The sequence below is a fragment of the Hemicordylus capensis genome, chromosome 4, assembly GCF_027244095.1.
Source record: "Hemicordylus capensis ecotype Gifberg chromosome 4, rHemCap1.1.pri, whole genome shotgun sequence".
NCBI lineage: Eukaryota > Metazoa > Chordata > Lepidosauria > Squamata > Cordylidae > Hemicordylus > Hemicordylus capensis.
The window spans coordinates 225,348,144-225,359,238 of NC_069660.1; the positions used below are offsets into that span (position 1 = coordinate 225,348,144).

The 11,095-nt window shown below is 39.7% G+C and overlaps 1 protein-coding gene across 13 annotated transcripts in view; it reads left to right on the plus strand.

Annotated features, from left to right (window-relative positions):
• The window catches only part of ZNF516 (zinc finger protein 516), a 164,425-nt gene that overhangs the window by 56,728 nt on the left and 96,602 nt on the right, over positions 1-11,095 (plus strand). The gene's annotated exons all lie outside the window — the stretch shown is intronic.

Consider the following 11,095-nt stretch of genomic DNA (forward strand, 5'->3'; position numbering starts at 1 on the left):
ATGCCTTTCTTTGTAGTCAGTCTGTGCGATGATGATGATGATGATGATGATTACATTTATATCCTGCTCTTCCTTCAAGGAGCCCAGAGCAGTGTACTACATACTTGAGTTTCTCTTTCACAACAACCTTGTGAAGTAGGTTAGGCTGAGAGAGAAGTGACTGGCCCAGAGTCACCCAGCTAGTTTTATGGCTGAATGGGGATTTGAACTCGGTTCTCCACGGTCCTAGTCCAGCACACGCTGGCCCTGTCTGAATAGGGTTCTGGAGGTTAGCACAGCATACATGGGCCACTGCCCAGTTCTCTCCTTGTAATTACCTCTGAGGTTTGGTTAGATGGAGAGGTGGGGACTGGCTTGGGGTATCCCATTGGGTCTTACGGCTGAGCAAGAGTTGGCTGTGGAGTTATGTGAAGACCCCTACTGAGAAGGAAGCAGTCAGAAAAACTTTGATACATGCACAAATGGGAATACATCACAGTGTTTTGTTACAAGTAAAGGTAAAGTGTGCCGTCGAGTCGGTGATGACTCCTGGTGACCACAGAGCCCTGTGGTTGTCTTTGGTAGAATACAGGAGGGGTTTGCCATTGCCATCTCCCTCACAGTATGAGATGATGCCTTTCAGCATCTTCCTATATTGCTGCTGCCTAATATAGGTTTTTTCCATAGTCTGGGAAACATACCAGTGGGGATTCGAACTGGCAACCTCTGGCTTGCTAGTCAAGTCATTTCCCTGCTGCGCGATTAGGTGACTACTTTTTACAAGTACCCATTTATATTTATATACAAAGCCCAGGTATGTGCAGTGTCTTCACAATCTCTGTTTATATAGCACTGTAAGTCCTTTGAAGCACTATAGATGATCTAGCGTGCCTGCACTCAATTTTCTTTCCATTTTTAAATTTGGTCATGGATAAAACTCTTATTACAAACTAAATATTGTTATGTTTGTCTAAACCTAGAACTGTTGTAATTCAAGAAAAACACACAAGGTATTATCAAATGCTACAGCTGCTAATTGAAATCATGTTAGAATAAAAACTGTTCTCAGCAGACTTTGAAACTTCCTTGTATGTGTATTTTATTTTAGGTTAATCTAGTTTCTTTTCAGCAGCACACTGAATGAAATTTAACACTTTGGTTTGTTTTATCTTCTACATTTATTCTGTTGAACATAAGAAATAGTCATAATATTATTCATTTAGTATACTATTAGAAATAATGCAATATAAAATAAGGCATTTTCAAAGCATCTGCTACATATCGTTTTAGTTAGCATGATTTCACAGTTGTATTTACATGTGTTGACATTGCAGTATTTTATCTTGTCAACGGCATATATCTGAAAACATACACTGTGACTACTTTGGGAGTGTACTAACTGGTGTTTATTTTTTATGCTGTAGATGCATGTACAGTAATATGAGTAAACTAGGTAATATTAAGAGATATATTTATTTAGTAAAAGCTCTACAGTAATACTGCTTAAATGAACACAGTGACTGGCCTTATGTAAGAAGAAAACAGCAAGCACATGAATGTTCAGAAGAAAATTGCAAAACTCCCATAATCACAAAATCATGGTGTATGTAATCATTGCTTATTTGTTGTGTAACAAGTGTAACAAGTTTCAGAATTTACAGTGCAATCCTCTGTATATATACTCAGAAGTAAGTCCCATTATGTCCAGAGGGGTTTATTCTACACTGTATGTGTTTTGGATTGCATCCTTCATGATGTAAGGATTCATAGTGGCTTCAAATCTGAATAGAAAACCAAAGTTTTTTCACTATGTATTATTCCTGGTTAAATACTAAATAGCTACATGTAGTAAAAGGAATGTGATAGGCTTCATCAGTGTTACTGAATTTTGAGAGGCATGTAAATCAACACAGAAGTTATAAATGACTAAGGTTTATTTACAAAGGCTAGAACTCTAAATAGTGAAGAATAATATAAATACAAGTTTTAGTAAGAACTAATTGGCCTACTTTCATTTTTTTGTTAAATTCATTGTTAAATTTATACCTTTCATTAAGAAAATCCCAAGGCAGCTTCATTGTCCCTACAACTGGACTAAATTTGGTCCAGATTGGTTAGGTGGTTCACAAGTTAGCCCACTTGTGCCTCAAACATTCATGCTTCTATATGGCATCATCACAAACTATGTGTTTGAGGTGTTGCTAGCTGTCCCTACAACTGTACCAAGTTTGGTCCAAATCATTTCCCACTTGCACCTCAAAGGTTCATGTATCTGCCAACTTGATTCAGGGTGGATGATATCATTATAAACTACACCCTTGTACTGTCCCCGTATGTTCTTACAACTGTAGCAGATTTGGTTCAAATAAGTTATGCGGTTCTTAAGTTAGCCCAATTGTGCCTCAAATGTTCATGTGTCTGGCACCTTGAATTGGAGTGGATGACATCATCATAGATTGAGCATTTGAGGTATCCCTGTGTGTCACTCGCTACAACTGTACTGAATTTGGTTCTAATCAGGCTGTCCACAAGTTAGCCCTTTTGCACCTAAAATGTTCACACATTCACCATCTTGGAACGGGATGTATGACATAATTACAAACTACACCATTTGAGGTGTCTCTATGTGTCACTTACTACAACTGTATCAAATATGGTTCAAATCAGTTAGATGGTCCACAAGTTAGCCCACTTGCACCTCAAATGTTTGCATGTCTACCATCTTAAATTGGGGTGGGTGACATCATCATAATCAAAGCGGTTGAGGTGTCCCTATGTGTCCCTACAGCTGTACCCATTTTGGTTCCTGTTGGTCCAGGCATTGCAAAGTTGATAGCGGAGACAGCCACACAGACATACACACAGACAGACAGAATGCTGGGTGATCTCTTAAGCCTACTGGAAAGTAGGCTAAAAAAGCAGTGGGGGAAAGCATACATAGGAGGTTTTTGTTTGCCCATTAAACTTGGTAAGCCAATACTCTTCTCCAAATAGTTCTAAAATAATTTCACTTTTATGAGAATAAGATATTTTATGTTTATATTTATATTTAGATATATAGACACACACACACACACACATCCACATTATATTGATCCATAATGCCTTAAATGTTCCATTTTAAAATTCAGTTAGTGTGCCAGTTTTTCTCATTTTCTTCCAGATTTTCCTGTGCCATTATATTCTAAAGGAAAGTGATTGACCTAGACTATTTAACTATCTGCTGCACTTTGATAGTTCACACCAGCCATTTATTTACTTATCATACGGAACCCATTGGATCATTTAGTACTAAACATTGTGGTTTGAATTCAGTTTCGTCACCTATGATTTCATAGATGATTTGTACCATACATAGCCAAAATTTGTTCACTGCCTTGTGCTATCACATATGAAGAAATTTTGCATTGTGTTCACGGCTTCCCCAGCAGACTCCCGAATGCCAGCATTTTGGGCTGGGTTCAGAAACAACTTGAAAAGCCAATTAAAATGATACAATTTAGCATTGATATGCTCTGTAAAGCAGGCCCCAGCTGTTACTCTAGGAGCTCTAGGGTCCTTGAGAGGATGACTGCATCATCCACATATAACAGGATGGAAATGTGTCTCCTGGCGAGCTTTGGAGGATGGAAATCCGGATTGCTGAGCTGGTCCACCATAGAATTAATGTAGCAATTGAAGAGGAGTGGGGCCAGAATGCATCTTTGTTTGACGCCCTTCTGAGTTGCAACAGCTCTTGTGAGGTGGCCTTGGGGGCTACATCTCACTTTGAGTGATGTGTCTACATGCAGGATACGAAGAAGGTATAGCACGCGCCGATCTGTGGTGGAGGCTTCTAACTTCACCCATAACTTGACACGTGAGATGGAGTCAAAGGCTGCCTTGAGATCGATGAATGTTGCATAAAGGGAGGTCACCCTGCAGGAGGAGTATTTCCCGATAAGATGCTGAAGAACTAGGCACTGGTCGATCGTGGAGCGCCTTCCCTGAAGCCCATTTGTTCCTCAGCAAGAAGATATTCCTGTTCCAGCCAGTTCCCAAGTTTCCTGTATAAGGGTCTCGTGTAAAGTTTGCTAATGATATTGAGTAAACTGATGGGTCTGTAATTGGTGGCGTCATCTTTCTTGCCCTTTTAAAATATAGGGACAATTATCACAACCCCACAGTCCTTGAGGATTTGGCCATTCGTATAGATATAAATGAAGAGCCTCCCTCTTCGTGCAGTGCTAGAAGACTGCTATAGAAGGATTACATTTGCAGAGCGACTATGCCCCTGTGGCCTAGGGCAGCTTGAAACTACTGAGTATGTTCTCCTTCACTGCTCGTTCTATAGAGACATTCGCGCCTCCCTCATCCTTCCATTGATAAGCAAATATCCAGGTCATCCGAGCCAATTCTACAGCTCCATGCTATACACTGACTCTAAGCCTGCCATCACATATAGCGTTGCCAGGTTCTGTGTGGCAGCGATCAGCATTCGCCAGCGAATGACATGCAGTGAGTCCTTGCAGCCTTTATTTGAATTTCAGTGACTTTGGGCGGGTCCTGCAATTGCTTACATGCTTCCCTCGTTACTGCTCCTTATGACCTTTATCAGTTTTATCACTCAGAATCTCATATACTTCTGTCCTCTCATGTTTTTTAATTCATGTATTTTTTGTACTTCTTTTATCCTTTTTTGTGCAATTAGACCTCATGTCATGGGTATATTACCTATTATTTTAAGTATTTTTAAGTAAGTTTCATGTATATATTAAATAGCATGGGAAACAAGATGAAGTTCTGCAGAATCCCAGAAGCTAAAGGCCACAGAGTGGAACAACATTCTCCCAACATCATTTTCTGAGATCTACCATCCCAGGAAGGATGAGACCCAAAGCAAAGCAGTGCCTCCTGGTCACATCCTGGCAAGACAGCCAGAGAAACTCAGGAGAATCAACGTAGATGCACTCCTACTCTCAATTTGCTGGCATATGTCATCGCCATCAAGGCATGGTAGTCTCTGTATCAAATTAGATGTTTCTACACCAGCTAGATCCTTTCCCAATCTAGTTGGAAACTAGATTGAAAAGGATCTAGCTTTAGTTCATATAGCAAATTATTGGCTTAAGTTATCTATCTGTGAATCTAGCAGACTTAAATTAAATTAAAATTATCTAGCATATAATTTTATGCTTATTGAAACAAGAACTTTCCAGTTTAATTCCAGCAAATTTTTGGATGGCTAAAAAAGCATAATTTTGGTTTTTCAATGAAATTTCCAAGACTGCTGAATGTGCCATTTGCAGAACCTCAAGTGAAACCAAGGATTCGGTATCCAATTGAAGCCTGAGTAATTTTCAACACTCTGATTCTCTAATTTGGTTTTTAAAATTTTTGGTTTTTATATTTTATGGATATGGTTGTGTTTTTGTTGTTTGCTTTGTTATTGTTATGTAAGCCACCTTGAGTGCCTCCATTTTGGATGAGAAAAGGTAGGGTATAAATCCTTCTAAGAGAGGTTTTCTAATAAATAATCTTTTTAAATAAAAGTCTTAATAAATTATTTTTTCTCATAAATAATTTTTCTTGATTCCTTCTCCTATTCACTTTTAATGTTTTATCTATATACTGTAGATTTTTTCATTTATTAGAGGGACCCCTGTAGATTTTTTCATTTATTAGAGGGACCCCACAAGTGGCTTGTCAAATAAAATGTAGTCCAAAGAAATAACATATCAAAGTCAAAACCGAACAGTGTTCATGACAGAACCTCAGAAAAAGCTCATGAGAATTAACAATTATACTCCATTTGTACATAAATAAGGCCTTCCAAAGACATCTGTGTTGCTTTGAGATATGCTATACTGCAGAACTATTGTTCATATAAACTTAAGCTATCAATAAATGAGTCCAATTATGTTTGTCTATCAGATATTTGTTCAGTCATTTTGTCTGTATCTCAAGGCTAAATCCCTCAACATGAAGACAGCAGCTTTAGCAAGAGTAGGATTCCAATATGACTCTAAATTATTCTTCGTAAGGCCTTCATTCCGGTGTTCTGTACGCATTTATTCTGGTTTACTACTGTAAGTTTTTGCTTTTGCTTAGTTTTAATGAATATGAAAAGTTTTTTTATCATTGCAGCTCAGTGTGGCATGTAGGGTGTTTCCAGAATTTTCTCTGTTCTGCTTGTGCAGCCACCATGCAAAATGGAAGGCAGGGGTAGCCCTGCAATCCCCATTACTCATGACCTTCCACAAGATAATAGGCAAGTGTATGCTGTCACTATGGAACAGGTCTATGAGGGTGTCTGCCTTTGGTTTCATGCTCTTTGAATAAATAAACCTGTACTGCACCACCTGCACTGTGTACTGTCTTTCAGGAACTGTCTCATAGAAATATAAAGCACGTCTATTCATAGCAGGCAAGGATAGTATTAGGATATCTCTGTGTGTTGGAGGTGGGGTTGCATGAGAAGGTGTTGGTGTTCGTGGTTACCTCTGCATATAAAGCAAAGCTCATACAGACAGTGAAATATAGCTTTAGAATGTTATTGGAAAAGAACGAACAGTGCCTCTCTTTTTGTCATTGTGCAGTGTGACGTATTACAGTGATGTTCCATATAAATAGTTCAGCACTTTCCACCAAAATAAGCCAGACTGGGGTGACAGCTGAAAGGTTTGATTTCAGGTTCGATTTCTCCTCTCCAGGGATTACTATGTATGCCTGGCAGCTTTTGAAATTCAAAATAGTCAGCTTGAGTTTCACATTTTATCTGCTATACAGAACTATTACCTTCCAAATTGTCGCCCTTTGTGAGTTTAAAAAAAGATTCATCTGTTATTTAGGGCAACTCAGTGTAGTGCAGTTATCATTGCTTCATATATGTAGATCTCATGATATTTGGGCAGTTCGACACATTAAGAGGGATGATTTTAAGATCCAGTGTCCTGATTAATCTTGATGTAATTAACAATGTGGAGAGTATTTGAGTTCTGTGGTGATGGATTGAACAGAAATACCTCATATAGACAAATTAGAGCAGGGCTGCACAACAGGGGCTCTCCAGCAATTTTTGGACTACAATTCCCATCATCCCCAGCCACAGCAGCCAATAGTGTGGGATTACAGGAGTTGTAATCCAGCATCTGCAGCGGTGCAGCCCTCAATGAGAGCATCAAAAATGGACTACCCATTGTTGGTGGGTTTGCTCCATTGGGTTTGAATAAATCAAATTTTGAGCCTAGGTTGGCTGCCCTGTGCCTAGGTTGGCTAGCTAGCCTGGGCTTGGCTGCCCATGAAAGTTGCTGGGATCCACATGGATCCCAGCAGTGCTGTACCACCAAACCACTTGCATCACTTGGGGGCACCTGCACCAGAAAGGCAAGTGCACCTTTAACCCTGATTCTGCAGTCGTGTCACTGCGTGGGCTGCTTGCAGCCTGAGCGATCACAGAGACAGGCGCCTAGAGCACCCATCTGATGAGAGAGAGGGAAAGAGAGAGAGAGAAGTTTATTTGGTCATTGACCAGCAAATTCCATCTGATGATGGGATCCCCCAATGAACCATGCTCATCGCGCAGTACATTGTGGGACTCCTGGAGGCTGGGATGCATTGCCACAGCCTCCAGAAAGCCTTGTGGCTCCCAGGACAGCAGCTCGTATGTGTGGCTGAGCTTGCATGGTCAGGAGGCAGCAGGAGGGGCATGGAGATTGTATGCGGGGGGAAGTATGTTTTGTGCAGCCCTCCCCCCCCCACACCTCTAGTCATGTGAATACACTTTCAGTGTTGTGGCATTAGTAACTAGCAGTATATGTACTTTATCAACTTCTTGACTCACTGGCTAGCTAGTGTGTAGGGAATGGTAAGGATCTTCCCCCTTCTTAGAATCTTTAGTGCATAGCTACACATGCTGGGATACAAAAAGTTCTGTGTATAGTCCTAAGTGCTTTGGGGTGCACACAGGAAGTGGAGAGAGTTGATTTTTATTTTTTTTTGAGGGCAGCCCCTAGGGGAAGTTGAAAAGCCTGTGCATGTGGGAAACACCGGACATGGCACTTGAACTTCAAATATACGCTGATGGGATCTGAGCTGTCAGTGACTGACCAGGAGAAGGATCTTGGGGCTGTGTTGGACAGCTCGCTGAAAGTGTCGACTCAATTTTGCGGCAGCTGTGAAAAAGACCAATTCCATGCTAGGAATCATTAGGAAGGGGTTTGAAAATAAAACTGCTAATATTATAATGCCTTTATACAAAACTATGGTGTGGCCACATTTGGAGTACTGCGTACAGTTCTGGTCAGCATTTCTTAAGGACATTGTAGAACTGGAAAAGGTTCAGAAGAGGGCAACCAAGATGATCAGGGGCCTAGAGCACCTTCCTAATGAGGCAAGGCTACAACACTTGGGACTTTTTAATTTAATAAAAAGGTAACAGAAGGAAGACATGATAGAGGTCTATACAATTTAACAATAAAATAAAATAAATAAAATCATGCATGGTGTGGAGACAGTTAATAGAGAGAAATTTTCCTCCCTCTCGCATAACACTAGAACCAGGGTTCATCCCATGAAACTGATTGCCAAGAAATTTAGAACAGGCAAAAGGAAGTACTTTTTCACACAATGCCTCTAAATACCAGTTGCAGGGGAGTGAAGCAAGAGAGAGGGTGTGCCCTCAGCTTCCCAGAGGCATCTGGTAGGCCTCTGTGAAAAACAGGATGCTGGACTAGACGGGCCTTAGGTTTGATCCAGCAGGGCTGTTCTTATGGATTCTGGGAGGTTGGGGTAGTTCTCCAAGATGGTTTGGAAGCTTAGGTCAGTGCAGAATGCCCCTGCCTGTCTTTAGAAGACAGTTTAACCAATTTAACCATTAAGGTCATAAAAGATCTGAGCCCTGCATTCCTTGAGAAATGTCTTTCCCTGCTTACTCACTGGGTTGAGAAAGCCATGCTTACAATTTTCTCTACAAAGGCAGGAAGGAGACAGAGCAGGGGCCTTCACAGTGTCGGCACCTAACCTGTAGAATATGTTACCTGTAGATACTGGCCTTGGCTTACAGCTCTCAGATATTTAGAATGCATTGTAAACAGCATATTGTTGTTATTGTTATTGCTAATAATAATAAATAAATAATGTATTATGGAATGATTTTGATGGAAATGTTGGTTGACATCCAGACTAAAGGAGGGGAGGGGTGATTTTTTAAATCAGTTTTCTTTCCCCCCCTGAAGCCGACTGTGACTCCTGGAAATATGTCCCTGATGGTTACGCAACCCTTGGGGAAAATATTTCAGGCTTCACAGTCAGTGTTCTCTCTCATTTTTTTCATCTGTTTGCGGAATGAGTTTTGTTCTGAGTGGCTGTATCAAGGCAGTGCATGCACACATGCATTCAGAGTGCACCCCTCCTGATTCAACCTGAGCAGGATCTAAAATTTACTGAACGGACATTAAAAAAACCTTGTGAAAGCGTGCACGTACGCACGCTTTAGAGGCAACACAGGTCACAGTGGGCTTCATAAGGAAGGACAGATTGATGAAAATCACCCATCCCCTGTAGCACATGCATGTTGCTGTGCCAGTGCTTCCTTAGTCTGGATATTGGCCATTAATTCCGGAATAGATGTTAGGGTCTATTTTGTGACTTGTTTTAATATCATTATATTAGTGGTTATTGTTATTTGTATTGTAAGAAATTTGTATCAGATTCAAGAATGTCTTATAAATATTGATAAATGACTTGTAAGTACTAATGGAATACTTCAGTATGGTAGGCTAAAATTTGGTAATGTAATTACCCTAAATCCTTCTGAAGCTACTTCTGCATCTTTCCATCTTAGCATCACCTTAGTTCAGAATCACCAATAATTTCTTTAGTCTATTGAACATATATTAGTATTCTAAAGTATATCAAATAATCTCTGGCAAATTCTTCACATCTGCACAAGTTCAATTTTTAGCCTTTGGGATCTTATCATTAATGAAACTATGCAATCATCGGCCCCTTTTTTGGTTTTTCTTTCTCTGAGGCCAGGTTTAACTACTGATCTTCATATTATAGGAAACAAGACACCAATAAACTCATGCATTAATAATATGCATCTACTGGCCAAAAGTTTCTGTTTAGATCTCTTTTATTTCTTTACTCATCTGAAAAGCATTTACTTCTGAAAAGTTTTAGTAAGATATGCTAAAGTACGATCACTTTGGGGGGAAACAGCTTACTTGTTTACATTAACACAAATTGATATTTTGGATGTAAATAGCAATGATGGGTATATACTTTGTATCTTGGTCGGTTTTTGTGTGCTCACCTGTTTGATTCAGTGAAATTGTGTTATAATTGATTTATATTGTCAGTTAACAGCAACTGGATATGATATTTGAAAGTTTTATTTAGTTAGAGAAACAAAGACTGTAGAAGAAACTGACAATTAATTGTATTCCATTTGAAGATGTGATTGGTCTGTCTTTTGTCCTGCAGTTATAGCATGACACTAGTCATCCGGAGGAGAAAGTGCTCATATGCATGTATGTACTCTGTGTGTGTGTGTGTGTGTGTGTGAGTACTCATGCACAGTATGAGTCTTCTAGAGATTCAGGAATATGATAAAGGGGTCTTATAGATAGTTTTGTCATTGTTATGTATGACCAATCATTTCAGTCCTGCAGTAGTAACATTTTGTGTGTTCTGTATTATTGATTTTTTTTTTCTTCCTTCCATGGAAGAACTGCTAATACTGACTGTCCTTTTATTCTTCATATTAGAGTGGAAATGTAGTTTGGACATAATGGATTATTGATTGGTCTGAGAACAGCAGAAGCCCCAAGGCCTTGTCATCAATGGTACTTACTCTCCCATTAGTGAATGCATCGCTTCATGCAGTTATTTGGGATCCAAATCCGTAGAATATAAGCTTATAATTGTTGATCTTGTAACAGAACGGTTTTTAGGGCAAGGAGCGCTTCATTGTTGTTATGGGTTCCTCCCCCCCCTCCCATTTGTCCAAAGAATAGTCTCTTTGTTTTGGTAGTAAGATAAGCTGGACCAGGATGTTAATGATGTATTTTAATTCATTCCGTATAGTGCTACAGTGTAACCAATAAAATGCATTTCTTTGTCTCTTAAAGGA